We start from the raw sequence: 17,355 nt of genomic DNA, 5'->3' as shown, positions 1-17,355 counted from the left end.
AGGAAGTCATTTCTGAAAGTATTTATATGGAGTGTAGCCATGTATGGAAGTGAAATATGGACGGTAAATAGTTTGGACAAGAAGAGAATAGAAGCTTTCGAAATGTGGTGCTACAGAAGAATGCTGAATATTAGATGGGTAGATCACATAACTAATGAGGAAGTATAGAATAGGATTGGGGAGAAGTTTGTGGCACAACTTGACCAGAAGAAGGGATCGGTTGGTAGGACATGTTCTGAGGCATCAAGGGATCACCAATTTAGTATTGGAGGGCAGCGTGGGGGGTAAAAATCGTAGGGGGAGACCAAGATATGAATACACTAAGCAGATTCAGAAGGATGTAGGTTGCAGTAGGTACTGGGAGATGAAGAAGCTTGCACAGGATAGAGCAGCATGGAGAGCTGCATCAAACCAGTCTCAGGACTGAAGACCACAACAACAACAACAAGATGCTCTGTCAACAAAAACGTATGAGCCCTGTTCTTCACGACGTTGTACAATCAGTGTTCAAAACCCTTAAACTGTGTTAAAAGTCGGCCACTTAAGACGAGATGTTTTCAACAAAATTGTGATGATACGAGGCTGAGCACATTTCCATAAACTGTTGCTGTAGCTCTCGCTGGCTTTCCAGAGAAAATGTCTGGTAAAGTGTATAAGAGCTCGGGAATTAACTTTACCCTTACTGTGTTCAAGAGAAACATTTGACGTCCGGAAAGTTTGTAGACATTGGCTTTGTTTTGAAACTGGCGTATTGAAAGGTGGCTACACTGAGCCACAGCGTCAAAGATCGCGCCAGAGAGTATTGTTCCGCCGCCTCCACTGGCAGTGCTTATTGAGACGTAGCGGCAGGCAGTGCTTACCGAGAAGTTGTGGTGGACACTGCTTGTCGTGAAGTCAGAGTGAGATGTGGTAGTGGAGAGTGTTGTTCCATGTTTTATGCAGTGGTTTGATGGGAGAGATAGCAGATGTTGTTCTAATGGAGATATTGTAATGGTCAGAGTGCATTTCGTCAATATATATGGAGGTATTTTCTTTTATTCTTTCAGTGACCTGAATAATGTGTCATTACAGGTTCAGTCAACAAAGCATCTGGCGTGTGTTCTTGTATTAGAGTGTAATTTTGGTTTTCTTGCACAATTATAGTATTTGTAATTTTCTTTTATCACGTCAGTATAAATGGTATTTAAAATTTCTTGTCTTGTTGAAGAAGAACCGTGCCAGATGTGTGCGTTGAGTCATACTACCACATACAGAACAGCTACATTTGTTTGTTGTTTCGTAGGTTTTATAGTTGCTGGGGACTTAATTAATTAATTGTATTAACTGAAATTTTCATTTCATTCTTTGTTGTTGTTCATGCAGTCAGATTGCGTACTAAAACTAGTCAGGGCCAGCCGTTTACGAGAGACTTGCGTAATCGGACATACAGCTACCAAAAAAAAAATTATTTGCATAATTATAAAATTTATTTAATAAAGCCCCCATGCACGTGGCGACCGCTGCTTCGGATCGTCCCTTGGAATTCTTCTGATTGTAAAAATAGTAGACAGTAGTATTGTTGTAGTTATTTGTAGTTTAGTAATTGTAGTCTACTTTGCATGTGTAGATTTGGTAATTGTCATTCTTCTAATGGTATTTTTTTTCTCAGAATTTGATTTGTTGTCTTGTATACGCGTTTGACAATTTAGTGCAATTATTTCAATTGTTCGATTAATCGTGTTTGAGGGAAACATTTCATGTAAATGGTATTGTGAGATAAAGAGTCATTGGGTGTAATTTTCGTACAGTGACGAGTTTTGTGTTTTGTAAATGATTACGCGATCGATGAAGAAGGCAAAAATAATGAATAGTGAGAATAACGAAATTGTTGACATGGCGAATTCGCCAACAGAGGAAAACAGTATCATGAATAATGAAGTGGAAAACAATTTAATCAGTCGGGAAAATAGTCCGGAAACAGTTCAAAATTTTTCTCAATCAGAAAATTCACAGAATCCGAGATTAACAACAGAAGATTCTGGAATAGTATCGAACACAGATAGCTTTACAGCTATGACGAACGAAGCTGGTTTTGCGGGAAATGTTAGGGGCGAAAATAATTTCGAACAAGTTAACATGGAGCAGTTGATGAGTGCAATATTAAATTTACGATCTGAATTAAAAACAGATATGGAAACAGTGGGATCACAGTTACGATCTGAACTAAAAACAGATATGGGAATACAAATAGGAACTATTAAAACTGATATGGGAACAATGGGAACACAGTTAGACTCACTGGGATTGCAGTTAGGATCTGAATTAATAACAGTGGCAACAAGGTTAGACTCACAAATAGGAACAATTAAAACAGAGATGGAAACAATGGAAACACGGTTAGACTCACGAATAGGGACATGTTTCAAAAATATGAAAGATGAATTGAAGAAAGAAATCAGAGAAGAAGTACAACCGATTTTGAATTCTCACAATAATAGATTAAGTGCAGTAGAGATTAGACAAAGGGAACAGGATAGAGAACAGGAAGAAAGAGATCGCGTGATAGTACAGAAATTTTCAGAGTTAAATTTACAACGTGCAAAAGATAAGGAAGAAATATTTGAGAGAATCGAGGAATCCGTACCAAATGACAGAATAAATAATCTAACACAACAATATGAACAGTTAACTACCAAATGTGTCAATACTGAAACCCGAGTCGCGACACTTACGGAAGACGCAAATAAACAGAAAGAACAGATAGGTGATTTATCGGAAAGAGTTGAGGAGATTGCAGATAAATTGACAAATCTTAGTTTACATGGGGACAGAGATTCAGATGATACAGCTCCATTGCCATTTTCAGAAACCGAAGAGTATCAGAACATAAATAAGCATGTTGAAAATTACGGAAAATTTAATGAACGCGTTAAAAGGGAATCTGAGGCATTAGGAAAGCAAGTCAAACAAATTGAAAGCAAAATCGTAGGAAAAGACGGCACAAGAAATTTAGAATCACAGATACCAGTGGGGTTTGAAGAAAATAATTTGTTTCATTTACGGGATGCAGCAAGAGAGCGCCAGGCGCGTGAATTTAACAATAATCGTCGTTGTGACTGGGACAGACGCGGTAGGTCTTTGTCGCCACGAGGCGAAAACTTTGATTATAAACGCTTTTTGACTGTTCGGAAATTTAAGATCTTCCGCAATTCTAAGAATGACATACATCCATGTTCATGGTTAGATCAATTTATGTACGCACTTCCGCTAAATTTGCCACTAAGTCACAAACTGAAATTAATGTCAGCTATTAAAGTCCTCAGGGGATTCACTACTCTAAGTGAATATGTGCCGTAGCGAGCATAGGGCCCCGAGCTGTAGTGGTGCTATTTCCCTTTTAGTTTTCTGTACCGCTGCCTACTCTTTTACTATTCTTTGCATCTGTCAAAAACAACTCTTCTACTATCAATCTATCTAGAGAGTAGATAAACAATAACCGGATATGACTGTTTTACACAAAAGTGATTTTGGAAATTACCGTTTGGACTTACTATATTTTCAGCAGCATAGATTCGTAGTTTAAATGAAATTTTACCTGTTTATCTTCGTGACAATATTACTTCATATGTTCACGACATTCTTATTGCTAAACGTTCTTGGAGTGAGCATAACAAAATTTTGGATTCATTATTACGTATCTTTGCAAGAGTTGGCATTACAGTGAACTTAGAAAAATCTGAATTTGGTCGTTCTCAGGTGAAATTTCTCGGTCACATTATTTCTACAGAAGGTATTCTTCCTGATCCAGAGAAATTAGACGCAATTCGTAATTATGCTGTTCCTACCACAAAACGTAATGTTCGTAGTTTCCTTGGTGTCTGTAATTTTCTTCGACGCTTTGTTAAATTGGACACCTCGTTTATGTGAACTATCTGGAAAGAAATCTAATTGGTGTTGGGATGAGGAAGCTCAATCAGAATTTGAACAACTTCGTGATGCTTTAGTTGCTGCTCCACTTCTTTCACACCCCGATTTATCTAAAGATTTTTGTTTGGCGACGGACTCATCATACAAAGGCCTAGGTGCCCATTTATTTCAAGAGATAGATGAAGACGGCGTTGTAGTACAAAAGACTATTGCATTTGGAAGTCGTGTTCTCTCGAAATCAGAAAAGAATTATTCGATTACGGAACTTGAAGCTTTGGCTGTTGTTTGGGCTTTTACAACATTTCGGCGATCATCGAGCTCTGGAATTTCTTATGTCGACAAAATTAACTCATGGCAGATTGTCACGATGGGCGTTGTACCTACAGGAATTTGATTTTAGTATTGTTTACATACAGGGTTCTTCAAATATTGTTGCTGATGCTTTATCACGTGCACCTGTGGGCTTGAAACAAAGTGCTGAAGAGGACTGCATAGAAAACAATTATTGTTTGATGTATATTCAAGGTGTTGCGTTTGAGAACTTTATTTCGTCTTCGCTCCAGGACATCGCTAAGGAGCAAAATAAGGATCCAATCTGGAAGGACATTAAGGAGAAGTGGAGGAGAAAGGAAAGCGTAGCGATTAGACAGCATTATTTAGTTCGCAACGACATTCTTTTTAAACGAAAATCGGTCGACAACTCTGTTTGGTTAGTTTGTATTCCTGATGAGTGGGTTAATAAGCTGATTTGGTATACGCATTTCAGTTATGCACACTTTGGTCCCAGAAAATGCTTTCATAAATTACGAGAAAATTGCTACTTCAATAATATGGAAAAACGTATTCGATTTGTTCTTGCCAAATGCAAATTATGTCAAAAGGCTAAGCCGCCAACAGTTTCTCACAGAGCACCGTTGTTTCCTATCATTCCAGCGAAATTAAAGGACATGGCTGCAGTTGATTTGTTCGGTCCAGTGGTTCGTTCTACTAATGGTTTTGCGTACATTTTCGTAGCAGTGGAATTGACATCAAAATATGTGTGTTTTACACCGTTACGCAAAGCAACAGCTCGTTCAGTATCTAACGCTTTCATCAAACATTTTCTTAAAGAAGTGGGTCATGTTGATAAGGTTATATCAGATAATGGATCACAGTTTCGTTCTAAAATTTGGCTTCGTACTCTACGGCGTCGTAAGATTAAACCAATTTTCATTTCACTTTTTCACCCTCAATCTAACGCTTCAGAGAGAAGGAAATCAATAAATTGTGTCGTCTTTATTGTTATCAGAATCACAAAACTTGGGATCAGTACCTTCATATTTTTCAAAACATTCTGAATGAACTTCCTAATGACTCAACTTCTTTACCGCCTATACTGATATTAAAAAACAAAGCACCAACAAATCACATTTCTGAAATCATTCCTTTTCCGCCTACACGGAAACTGCGGCATTCTGAAATTGTCAACCTGGCTCTACGAAATATTACATCTGCGGCTGCTAGAAGAGAGAAATCAGCTAAGCGTCCTGGTCGTTCAAAAATCTTGTCAGTTGGTCAGAAGGTGTTAATTAAGTCTCATCGGTTTGTCTCACAAAGGAAAAGGCTTGTGTCGCAAATTTTTTCTGCTTTATAACGGCCCATATAGAATTCGCAAAATTATTCATGATAACACTGTTGAAGTAGAAACTCTTAAATCACGACGCTCTAAGGGAATACATCATATATCTAACGTTAAAATTTTTGTGGAATGATATACTTTTGAAAAATTTTTGTAGAATGACATACTTGTGAGAAACTAACAGCTACATGTAAACATGCGGAGAGTACAAGGATACCGCGCTGTGTTTTGGCGGCGCGGCGGCACATACTCAAAGCAACAGTGAAGTCTGCGCGCCGCACAAGGCAGTCGTTGACCGCAAACAATCACTTCCTACGTCACGCGCCTACAGCTGATCGAGCGCTCAGTGCGAATGCACTGACAGCCGTAAACAAATACACAGTCTTTCTCCGAATAAAATCAGTATAAAGCTATAGTGACTTGATGAATTATGTTATTAACATTCAGTATTTTTCAGGATACGGTTCTATAAAATATTTAAGAACTTCAGGTAAATTCTGTGCGTGTCCGACGTTAAGACGACTTGCTATCGAGAAAATTTCAGGAAAAATGTCATTTCGAAGAAGAAAGTAATAAACTAAAAAGGTAATTATTAATTGAGTTTATTTTTCAGGTAACATATTTCCACTTAGGTACGTACTTTAGACGTAATTTGCTGCTCGCGATTACGTGATTCATACTTTGTGCTAAATTTCATGTTCTATGAATTTACTTGTGAAGCGACGTGCTTGCGTACGTTAACTGATTTTGACGATGATTATTAATGAACTGAGTTGTAACTTGTGTATATTATGCATCGCTTGGCTGCACTGCTTTTTCACTGATGTCGTATTTTTTAATTATGTGCCTGCTGTGCCTATTTATTTAAATTATAATTGTCACCTGATTAATTGTGCTGATGTGGTTAGGTATGTAAGTTATACTTTGTGATTTATGTGCTTGCGCCTTCATGTTTACTTATTAAGATACGATGCTAATGACCTGTTTAGTACGTGTAAGATATATGTTTACTGCTATGCGTATGGATTGCACATTTACACATTTCTGCTTGTTGTCATAACTATACTTTAATTTGGTATATAGCAATGCTGATGTACAGTGTATGGACATGGAGTGTGGGTTACGCTGTGGTATGGGTTACGGATTGTTCGCTTGGCGAAGCCTCATTGTAGAAATTGTGCTGCATCCACTTGTTGACATTCTGTTCACTACTGGTATATTTACTCGCTGTTGCTTGTTTTGCTTACGCTCAGTGCTTTATATTTTAACATAAGAAAATGAACTGCAGTAATTCGACGAGCGACTTTAGTACAAGAAACATCATAGAAGTCACATGAGCTGGAGGTTTTATGGAAGCTGTATAAATTTATGCCAATAGGAAGGAAGCTAACGACATGACATACCAACACAGTTATTACACTGCATTTTTCGTGAGCAATTGAAATAGGAAGTGACACTTGACACAAGAAATACTCCACATGTTTGCTTCTGTTTGCCATAATTCTTGAAGTGGTGTACACACTGTGAAATATTAGGATCATTCACACTCTGTAATCGTACTTAATTACTGAGAGTTATTCGAAGTAAGTCTGTTAGAGGTCATGTATGCATTCTTTGTTTATAATTCATAATGAGTAGAAGATTTTGGTCAGATGGATTACACAGAGGTTGTGTGTTGACAGTGTGTCTTCGGATTGTATGGGATGAGGAGGTTTGCATTAGGATTTTATCTGTACTTGTTCGAGGAGACTGACTAGAGGAAAGAGTTGTTATGGAAGTGAGATGATACTGGCAATAAGGTTTATATGTATCGACGTATTGAAGAGGTATTATTGAGGTACTGAGATTATATGAAGTTGATTGGAGTTTTAGTGTATAAGAGGTAAAATAAGTGAGGTGCATATTTTTTTTTTTTTTGGTCTATATGGAACAAGGAGGCTGAAGATAGCAGACTAGAACACTAAAATGGAAGGAAGATTGTCTACACACACTTTGTTAAATCACTAAGCAGTATGTACTTTTTTTTTTTTTGGAGAGAGGAAGTTGCATATCTTGGCACACTGACAGTTGTTCAGCAACCGTACATTTTGATCTGGCTTGGCAAACATTGGTCTTGACATGATGACTATGACGTTGACTTAACTATTATTGACTGTTATACATTGCTGCCACTATTACTTGATACACATGATGAACATGAAATTTTGACAGAAGTGCATGTACACTGTTAACACTATTCAATTACACAGTAGTACTTAATGTGGATGAAAGATGAGTGAGTGTGTTTTGTGTGTTTTCCTTTCCTAATCCTACCCACCTATCTCCTAAATATTATTTTATTTGTTTGTAGTGGCTTGCACTGACACTCATAAATATTATAGGTTTACTGATATTTGAGTATTTGTAATAGTAATATAACAATTATCTGATATCATTTGTGTGTTTATTAGAATTTGTATGTTTAGTGTAAGAGCATTGTAAAAGCATTTGTATGTGTATTCAAACTATTGTTCATGCTTGAACTTTCTGAGTAGTGATGGTGAATATTATGAACTGTTACCTGCACTTTTCAACATGATGTGTGACACTTAGAAATGTTTAATTTCTGCTGATGAACTGTGTGATCAGTGATAGTAAATATTATGGACTGTTACTTGTACTTTTTCTACATGATTGGTGCCACTAGGACATGTTTAATTTCTGCTGATGAACAGTGTGATCAGTGATAGTGAATATTATGGACTGCTTTCTGCACCTACTCAACATTGCTGGGTGCCACTGATGGACTGCTTCTACTGAAATGATGTCACCTGATGGTGTCTGCACCTACTCAACATTGCTGGGTGCCACTGATGGACTGCTTCTACTGAAATGATGTCACCTGATGGTGTCTGCACCTACTCAACATTGCTGGGTGCCACTGATGGACTGCTTCTACTGAAATGATGTCACCTGATGGTGTCTGCGCCTACTCAACATTGCTGGGTGCCACTGATGGACTGCTTCTACTGAAATGATGTAACCTGATGGTGTCTGCACCTACTCAACATTGCTGGGTGCCACTGATGGACTGCTTCTACTGAAATGATGTAACCTGATGGAGTCTGCACCTGTTCCACAATGCTGGGTGCCACTGCCACTGATGGACTGCTTCTACTGAAATGATGTCACCTGTTGGAGTCTGCACCTGTTCCACAATGCTGGGTGCCACTGATGGACTGCTTCTACTGAAATGATGTCACTTGTTGGTATTTGCACCTGTTAACCATTGCTGGGTGCTACTGCTGGAACTATCAACTACTTGTTTTTTTTTTTTTTGAATCATTGAAAGCATTTTATGTGAACCTTTGTATAAACTGATTTTTTTGTGTATTGTGTAAACTATTATGTAAAGTCACATGTATGAAAGAATTTGTATTGCTTAGTGTATTTTATATATTAGGCTATTGAAAGGTCAGTGCAAAGCCAAAATTTTATCTAGTTATATGATATTTACGTATTAATATTATCTTTTATTTTTGTCTGTATTTTTTTTGACGAATTTGGTGGTATTTTCACCACCAATGCTGGCAAAAATACCATCAAATTCTAGCCCGTGGAGGAAGGGCATATGAAAGGTGGCTACACTGAGCCACAGCGTCAAAGATCGCGCCAGAGAGTATTGTTCCGCCGCCTCCACTGGCAGTGCTTATTGAGACGTAGCGGCAGGCAGTGCTTACCGAGAAGTTGTGGTGGACACTGCTTGTCGTGAAGTCAGAGTGAGATGTGGTAGTGGAGAGTGTTGTTCCATGTTTTATGCAGTGGTTTGATGGGAGAGATAGCAGATGTTGTTCTAATGGAGATATTGTAATGGTCAGAGTGCATTTCGTCAATATATATGGAGGTATTTTCTTTTATTCTTTCAGTGACCTGAATAATGTGTCATTGCAGGTTCAGTCAACAAAGCATCTGGCGTGTGTTCTTGTATTAGAGTGTAATTTTGGTTTTCTTGCACAATTATAGTATTTGTAATTTTCTTTTATCACGTCAGTATAAATGGTATTTAAAATTTCTTGTCTTGTTGAAGAAGAACCGTGCCAGATGTTTGCGTTGAGTCATACTACCACATACAGAACAGCTACACTTGTTTGTTGTTTCGTAGGTTTTATAGTTGCTGGGGACTTAATTAATTAATTGTATTAACTGAAATTTTCATTCCATTCTTTGTTGTTGTTCATGCAGTCAGATTGCGTACTAAAACTAGTCAGGGCCAGCCGTTTACGAGAGACTTGCGTAATCGGACATACAGCTACCAAAAAAAAAAAAATTATTTGCATAATTATAAAATTTATTTAATAAAGCCCCCATGCAGTATCTTTGGTAATATCATTGAAAAAATCCGTTCACTAACTGCATCTCATCAAGGTGATGAGATCAATATGAAATTTGAGCCTCCAGAATCAAACTACAATTGTGGAACAAAAAGTTGGATGATAATGATATAAATTACGTCTTTCCTCAGTTTTAGAAGTCAATGACTTTCAGTTGAGTGTAGAATAGAAGCCTGTGTTTGCAACTGACCTCGGCAATTACTTTCTGAAGTACTTTCTAGAAGTAGTTGATTAACACAACTGGTTCGAAGTTCCTTTCAGTTCAGGTCTTCCATCAACACTCTCCCCTAAGGAACGAGAGCAATTTATTGATATTTCTTGAGACTCTACGTTCAAATCAAAGTTCGTTTCCTCCGTGCTTGAATTTTAGAGCTTGGTGAAGCAGGAGTACCAGTCTTCAAATAGGTAAAAGGCCTTAAGAGTTTTGATACCTTAGGCAACATCGTACTTATACCAGGATGCAAAATAAAGCTAGCGAATGAATGTGAAGAAAGAGATGCGAGTCGCAATTTTCAATCTTGTGCCGAGATTTGGAAAACGGTTGTTGAAGAACCAATACCATCCTTTCCATTTATTTCACTACGAGAATAACGTCTATTAACATTACTAGTTGATTAAAATATGTTATATCAACAGCTGATAAAGAAATTACTACTCTTATTTTTTTCTGAAACTTAAGTTTATTGACACCACACTTGTAGTCGGATGTCACGTGCGAAAGGAGATGCGAGTGTTTATGTTCAGGTCAAGGGAGCCGAATGTAGTCTGGCACTATATCGCATGTGATATTGCCCGCCGTTGGTAGCCTTCCTCGACACCCGAAACATGTCCGATTCGCTAAGCAATTTCAATCAGTATTACGAACGCCGCTGTGTTGGAAGGTTTCAGTTAAATTTCGTGAGCCCAAGATTACTTGCAAAAAAATAAACAATTATTATTTAATAAACTAGTTTTCAAACGATTTCTTGGGAACTATGGTACATTTTTACTAAAGCCAAATAGGTAGCGTACATCTTTCCAGTGCGCTAATACAGTTAGTTTTTCGTTTATTAATCCTCAATTCCCCCCATGAACCATGGACCTTGCCGTTGGTAGGGAGGCTTGCGTGCCTCAGCGATACAGATAGTCGTACCGTAGGTGCAACCACAACGGAGGGGCATCTGTTGAGAGGCCAGGCAAACGCGTGGTTCCTGAAGAGGGGCAGCAGCCTTTTCAGTAGTTGCAGGGGCAACAGTCTGGATGATTGACTGATCTGGCCTTGTAACACTAACCAAAACGATCTTGCTGTGCTGATACTGCGAACGGTTGAAAGCAAGGGGAAACTACACCCGTAATTTTTCCCGAGGGCATGCAGCTCCACTGTATGGTTAAATGATGATGATGTCCTCTTGGGTAAAATATACCGGAGGTAAAATAGTCCCCCTTTCGGATCTCCGGGCGGGGACTACTCAAGAGGACGTCATTATCAGGAGAAAGAAAACTGGCGTTCTACGGATCGGAGTGTGGAATGTCAGATCCCTTAATCGGGCAGGTAGGTTAGAAAATTTAAAAAGGGAAATGGATAGGTTAAAGTTAGATATAGTGGGAATTAGTGAAGTTCGGTGGCAGGAGGAACAAGACTTTTGGTCAGGCGAATACAGGGTTATAAATAACATGTCAAACAGGGGTAATGCAGGAGTAGGTTTAATAATGAATAAAAAATAGGAATGCGCATAACCTACTACAAACAGCATAGTGAACGCATTATTGTGGCCAAGATAGACACGAAGCCCAAGCCTACTACAGTACTACAAGTTTATATGCCAACTAGCTCTGCAGATGACGAAGAAATTGAAGAAATGTATGATGAAAAAAAAGAAATTACTCAGATAGTGAAGGGAGACGAAAATTTAATAGTCATGGGTGACTGGAATTCGGTAGTAGGAAAAGGGACAGAAGGAAACATAGTAGGTGAATATGGATTGGGGGTAAGAAATGAAAGAGGAAGCCGCCTGGTAGAATTTTTTGCACAGAGCACAACTTAATCATAGCTAACACTTGGTTCAAGAATCATAAAAGAAGGTTGTATACATGGAAGAATCCTGAAGATACTAGAAGGTATCAGATAGATTATATAATGGTAAGACAGAGATTTAAGAACCAGGTTTTAAATTGTAAGACATTTCCAGGGGCAGATGTGGATTCTGACCACAATCTATTGGTTATGAACTGTAGATTAAAACTGAAGAAACTGCAAAAAGGTGGGAATTTAAGGAGATGGGACCTGGATAAACTGACTAAACCAGAGGTTGTACAGAGTTTCAGAGAGAGCGTAAGGGAACAAATGGCAGGAATGGGGGAAACAAATACAGTAGAAGAAGAATGGGTAGCTTTGAGGGATGAAGTAGTGAAGGCAGCAGAGGATCAAGTAGGTAAAAAGACGAGGGCTAGTAGAAATCCTTGGGTAACAGAAGAAATTTTGAATTTAATTGATGAAAGGAGAAAATATAAAAATGCAGTAAATGAAGCAGGCAAAAAGGAATACAAACGTCTCAAAAATGAGATCGACAGGAAGTGCAAAATGGCTAAGCAGGGATGGCCAGAGGATAAATGTAAGGATGTAGAGGCTTATCTCACTAGGGGTAAGATAGATACTGCCTACAGGAAAATTAAAGAGACCTTTGGAGAAAAGAGAACCACTGGTATGAACATCAAGAGCTCAGGTAGAAACCCAGTTCTAAGCAAAGAATGGAAAGCAGAAAGGTTGAAGGAGTATATAGAGGGTCTATACAAGGGCGATGTACTTGAGGACAATATTATGGAAATGGAAGAGGATGTAGATGACAATGAAATGGGAGATATGATACTGCGTGAAGAGTTTCACAGAGCACTGAAAGACCTGAGTCGAAACAAAGCCCCGGGAGTAGACAACATTCCATTAGAACTACTGACAGCCTTGGGAGAGCCAGTCCCAACAAAACTCTACCATCTGGTGAGCAAGATGTATGAGACAGGCGAAATACCCTCAGACTTCAAGAAGAATATAATAATTCCGATCCCAAAGAAAGCAGGTGTTGACAGATGTGAAAATTACGGAACTATCAGTTTATAAAGTCACAGCTGCAAAATACTAACGCGAATTCTTTACAGACGAATGGAAAAACTAGTAGAAACCAACCTTGGGGAAGATCAGTTTGGATTCCGTAGAAATATTGGAACACGTGAGGCAATACTGACCCTACGGCTTATCTTAGAAGCTAGATTAAGGAAAGGCAAACCTACGATTCTAGCATTTGTAGACTTACAGAAAGATTTTGACAATGTTGACTGGAATACTCTCTTTCAAATTCTGAAGGTGGCAGGGGTAAAATATAGGGAGCGAAAGGCTATTTACAATTTGTATAGAAACCAAATGGCAGTTATAAGAGTTGAGGGGGCATGAAAGGGAAGCAGTGGTTGGGAAGGGAATGAGACAGGGTTGTAGCCTCTTCCCGATGTTATTCAATCTATATATTGAGCAAGCAGTGAAGGAAACAAAAGAAAAATTCGGAGTAGGTTTAAAGTCCATGGAGTAGAAATAAAAAAATTGAGGTTCGCCGATGACATTGTAATTCTGTCAGAGACAGCAAACGACTTGGAAGAGCAGTTGAACGGAATGGATGGTGTCTTGAAGGAAGGATATAAGATGAACATCAACAAAAGCAAAATGAGGATAATGGAATGTAGTCGAATTAAATCGGGTGATGTTGAGGGTATTAAATTAGGAAACGAGACACTTAAAGTAGTAAAGGAGTTTTGCTATTTGGGGAGCAAAATAACTGATGATGGTCGAAGTAGAGAGGATATAAAATGTAGACTGGCAATGGCAAGGAAAGCGTTTCTGAAGAAGAGAAATTTGTTAACATCGAGTATAAATTTAAGTGTCAGGAAGTCGTTTCTGAAAGTATCTGTATGGAGTGTAGCCATGTATGGAAGTGAAACATGGACGATAAATAGTTTAGATAAGAAGAGAATAGAAGCTTTCGAAATGTGGTGCTACAGAAGAATGCTGAAGATTAGATGGGTAGATCACATAACAAATGAGGTATTGAATAGGATTGGGGAGAAGAGAAGTTTGTGGCACAATTTGACTAGAAGAAGGGATCGGTTGGTAGGACATGTTCTGAGGCATCAAGGGATCACCAATTTAGTATTGGAGGGCAGCGTGGAGGGTAAAAATCACAGAGGGAGACCAAGAGATGAATACACTAAGCAGATTCAGAAGGATGTAGGTTGCAGTAGGTACTGGGAGATGAAGCAGCTTGCACAGGATAGAGTAGCATGGAGAGCTGCATCAAACCAGTCTCAGGACTGAAGACCACAACAACAACAATCCTGAATTCCATTTTTATTCATTAGTCTTATAATTTAACAGCAAGTATTTACATACACTCCTGGAAATGGAAAAAAGAACACATTGACACCGGTGTGTCAGACCCACCATACTTGCTCCGGACACTGCGAGAGGGCTGTACAAGCAATGATCACACGCACGGCACAGCGGACACACCAGGAACCGCGGTGTCGGCCGTCGAATGGCGCTAGCTGCGCAGCATTTGTGCACCGCCGCCGTCAGTGTCAGCCAGTTTGCCGTGGCATACGGAGCTCCATCGCAGTCTTTAACACTGGTAGCATGCCGCGACAGCGTGGCCGTGAACCGTATGTGCAGTTGACGGACTTTGAGCGAGGGCGTATAGTGGGCATGCGGGAGGCCGGGTGGACGTACCGCCGAATTGCTCAACACGTGGGGCGTGAGGTCTCCACAGTACATCGATGTTGTCGCCAGTGGTCGGCGGAAGGTGCACGTGCCCGTCGACCTGGGACCGGACCGCAGCGACGCACGGATGCACGCCAAGACCGTAGGATCCTACGCAGTGCCGTAGGGGACCGCACCGCCACTTCCCAGCAAATTAGGGACACTGTTGCTCCTGGGGTATCGGCGAGGACCATTCGCAACCGTCTCCATGAAGCTGGGCTACGGTCCCGCACACCGTTAGGCCGTCTTCCGCTCACGCCCCAACATCGTGCAGCCCGCCTCCAGTGGTGTCGCGACAGGCGTGAATGGAGGGACGAATGGAGACGTGTCGTCTTCAGCGATGAGAGTCGCTTCTGCCTTGGTGCCAATGATGGTCGTATGCGTGTTTGGCGCCGTGCAGGTGAGCGCCACAATCAGGACTGCATACGACCGAGGCACACAGGGCCAACACCCGGCATCATGGTGTGGGGAGCGATCTCCTACATTGGCCGTACACCACTGGTGATCGTCGAGGGGACACTGAATAGTGCACGGTACATCCAAACCGTCATCGAACCCATCGTTCTACCATTCCTAGACCGGCAAGGGAACTTGCTGTTCCAACAGGACAATGCACGTCCGCATGTATCCCGTGCCACCCAACGTGCTCTAGAAGGTGTAAGTCAACTACCCTGGCCAGCAAGATCTCCGGATCTGTCCCCCATTGAGCATGTTTGGGACTGGATGAAGCGTCGTCTCACGCGGTCTGCACGTCCAGCACGAACGCTGGTCCAACTGAGGCGCCAGGTGGAAATGGCATGGCAAGCCGTTCCACAGGACTACATCCAGCATCTCTACGATCGTCTCCATGGGAGAATAGCAGCCTGCATTGCTGCGAAAGGTGGATATACACTGTACTAGTGCCGACATTGTGCATGCTCTGTTGCCTGTGTCTATGTGCCTGTGATTCTGTCAGTGTGATCATGTGATGTATCTGACCCCAGGAATGTGTCAATAAAGTTTCCCCTTCCTGGGACAATGAATTCACGGTGTTCTTATTTCAATTTCCAGGAGTGTAGTTTGTTCACAATCTCGATGTATCTATAGTGTTGCTGTAAGCAGCAGCATTACTGACTATTGTTATTAATTATTTGAGGGAGGGTTAGTTTATACGAAATAACAGGGGACTTGAGTATAGCTGTATAAAAGATATCTCCTGCTCTCTTAACACTACATTACGTATGTTGTTCTGTTTAGAAGACAAAAAGTTTAATAATGCACGTAATTATTTTACAAATACAAAATCCTTAGATGGGGCTCATTGTATCGCGACTATTACTATCAACTCCCCATCAATTCTACTTTATAGCACAAGCTTCAAAATGCTAATCAGCGCAAAAATCAGAGGATGTTTTTTGTATTACTTCTTAATATGAATGCCAACTCCGGCCTCCACTTCACATCTCACAGCAGTTAATAGTCCCTGAATAGCTATAATTTCTAATGTAAAGTTCTTACTCAACATGAGCAAAGCGTAACGAAACAATACTCCACAAGCACACTTAATGTTTTAATAATAGGAAAATCGAGTCGCAGCCATACTGGCACACATCACTGATAACAAGCCCGACAGCCGTACTGCAATTTTATAGGAAAACCAAACATTTGACCAATAACAGTGACGTATCAGCCAAGTAATTACAGTTAAAATGAACGTCAGCGATGACAAAGACGAGATCTTCCATCGATTTTTACGTTTAATATGCATAATAAATACACATTTTTACTTTTTTAGTTTCAAAGAAATTTATTGTGCTATTACTTTTTAATAAAAATAAATAAAGACAAATACACTCCGTGCCCGCCTGATGGGAGAATCTAACGAATTTGTCGCCTTTCTCTTGCCACCAGTTGGACCTCTGAGTGCTTGACCCATTTTCTACCAATCACCTTTCTTTTTTATTAAATAAAGTTTTTTAACGTAAAATCCATAGACCGCAGTTTTCATTATATAGTTAAAGTGCGATGACTATTTTCGGTCGCTTTTTACAACCATCTTCGGATTGTCGTAAAAAAGAGTAGAATATGCTTTGGAAACATCGGTAGCTTAGTCATGCGATGACATGCGTTCGTATTATCGGCCTACAGGACTCTCAGCCAGTATGTAGTTAAAAGCTTCGTTGTGAGCGAGCTAAGTTGTAAACCGTAATCCCGCAAGATGGTCATACAGAAGCATTGCCAGTTGCGTAAGTACAAAATTCATCAAATTACTGTAACTTAGAAGTTAAAACAAAAAAAGGCGAGACATATGTACCATGCATTTGAAATTATTTTAAAAGATGATGTTAACTGAAATAATATAATACTGTCTTCATGAATTGATTCAAAATAGTGATAAAAATGTGGACAGACCGCACAGTTAAAAACACTTGAACACTAAACTCCTGAAAAAACACTTGTAAAACACTGAACACAACGGAAGATACAGTAACCATTAAAAATGGAGCACCGTACAATTTCACTAAAACTGGAAAAGGACCTGTTATGGGACAGTAGGTTGTTGATGAAAAGAAAGGTGGGTATTGAGGGAGATAAGAGAGTGGTGGTGATGACGACTGAGGACTGGTATGAGGTGGTGACGAGGCAGGAGTGGCTGTGAGGGACAAGGGGATAGGGGTAGCTGGTATTGGGATCTATAGATTTGGAAG

The 17,355-nt window shown here is 39.8% G+C and overlaps 1 protein-coding gene across 2 annotated transcripts in view; it reads right to left on the bottom strand.

Moving 5' to 3' along the window:
• The window catches only part of LOC126175487 (cyclic GMP-AMP synthase-like receptor), a 287,658-nt gene that overhangs the window by 215,221 nt on the left and 55,082 nt on the right, over positions 1-17,355 (bottom strand). The window lies entirely within an intron of this gene.

Source organism: Schistocerca cancellata, chromosome 3 (assembly GCF_023864275.1).
Source record: "Schistocerca cancellata isolate TAMUIC-IGC-003103 chromosome 3, iqSchCanc2.1, whole genome shotgun sequence".
NCBI lineage: Eukaryota > Metazoa > Arthropoda > Insecta > Orthoptera > Acrididae > Schistocerca > Schistocerca cancellata.
This window is presented reverse-complemented; position numbering and strand designations above follow the sequence as displayed.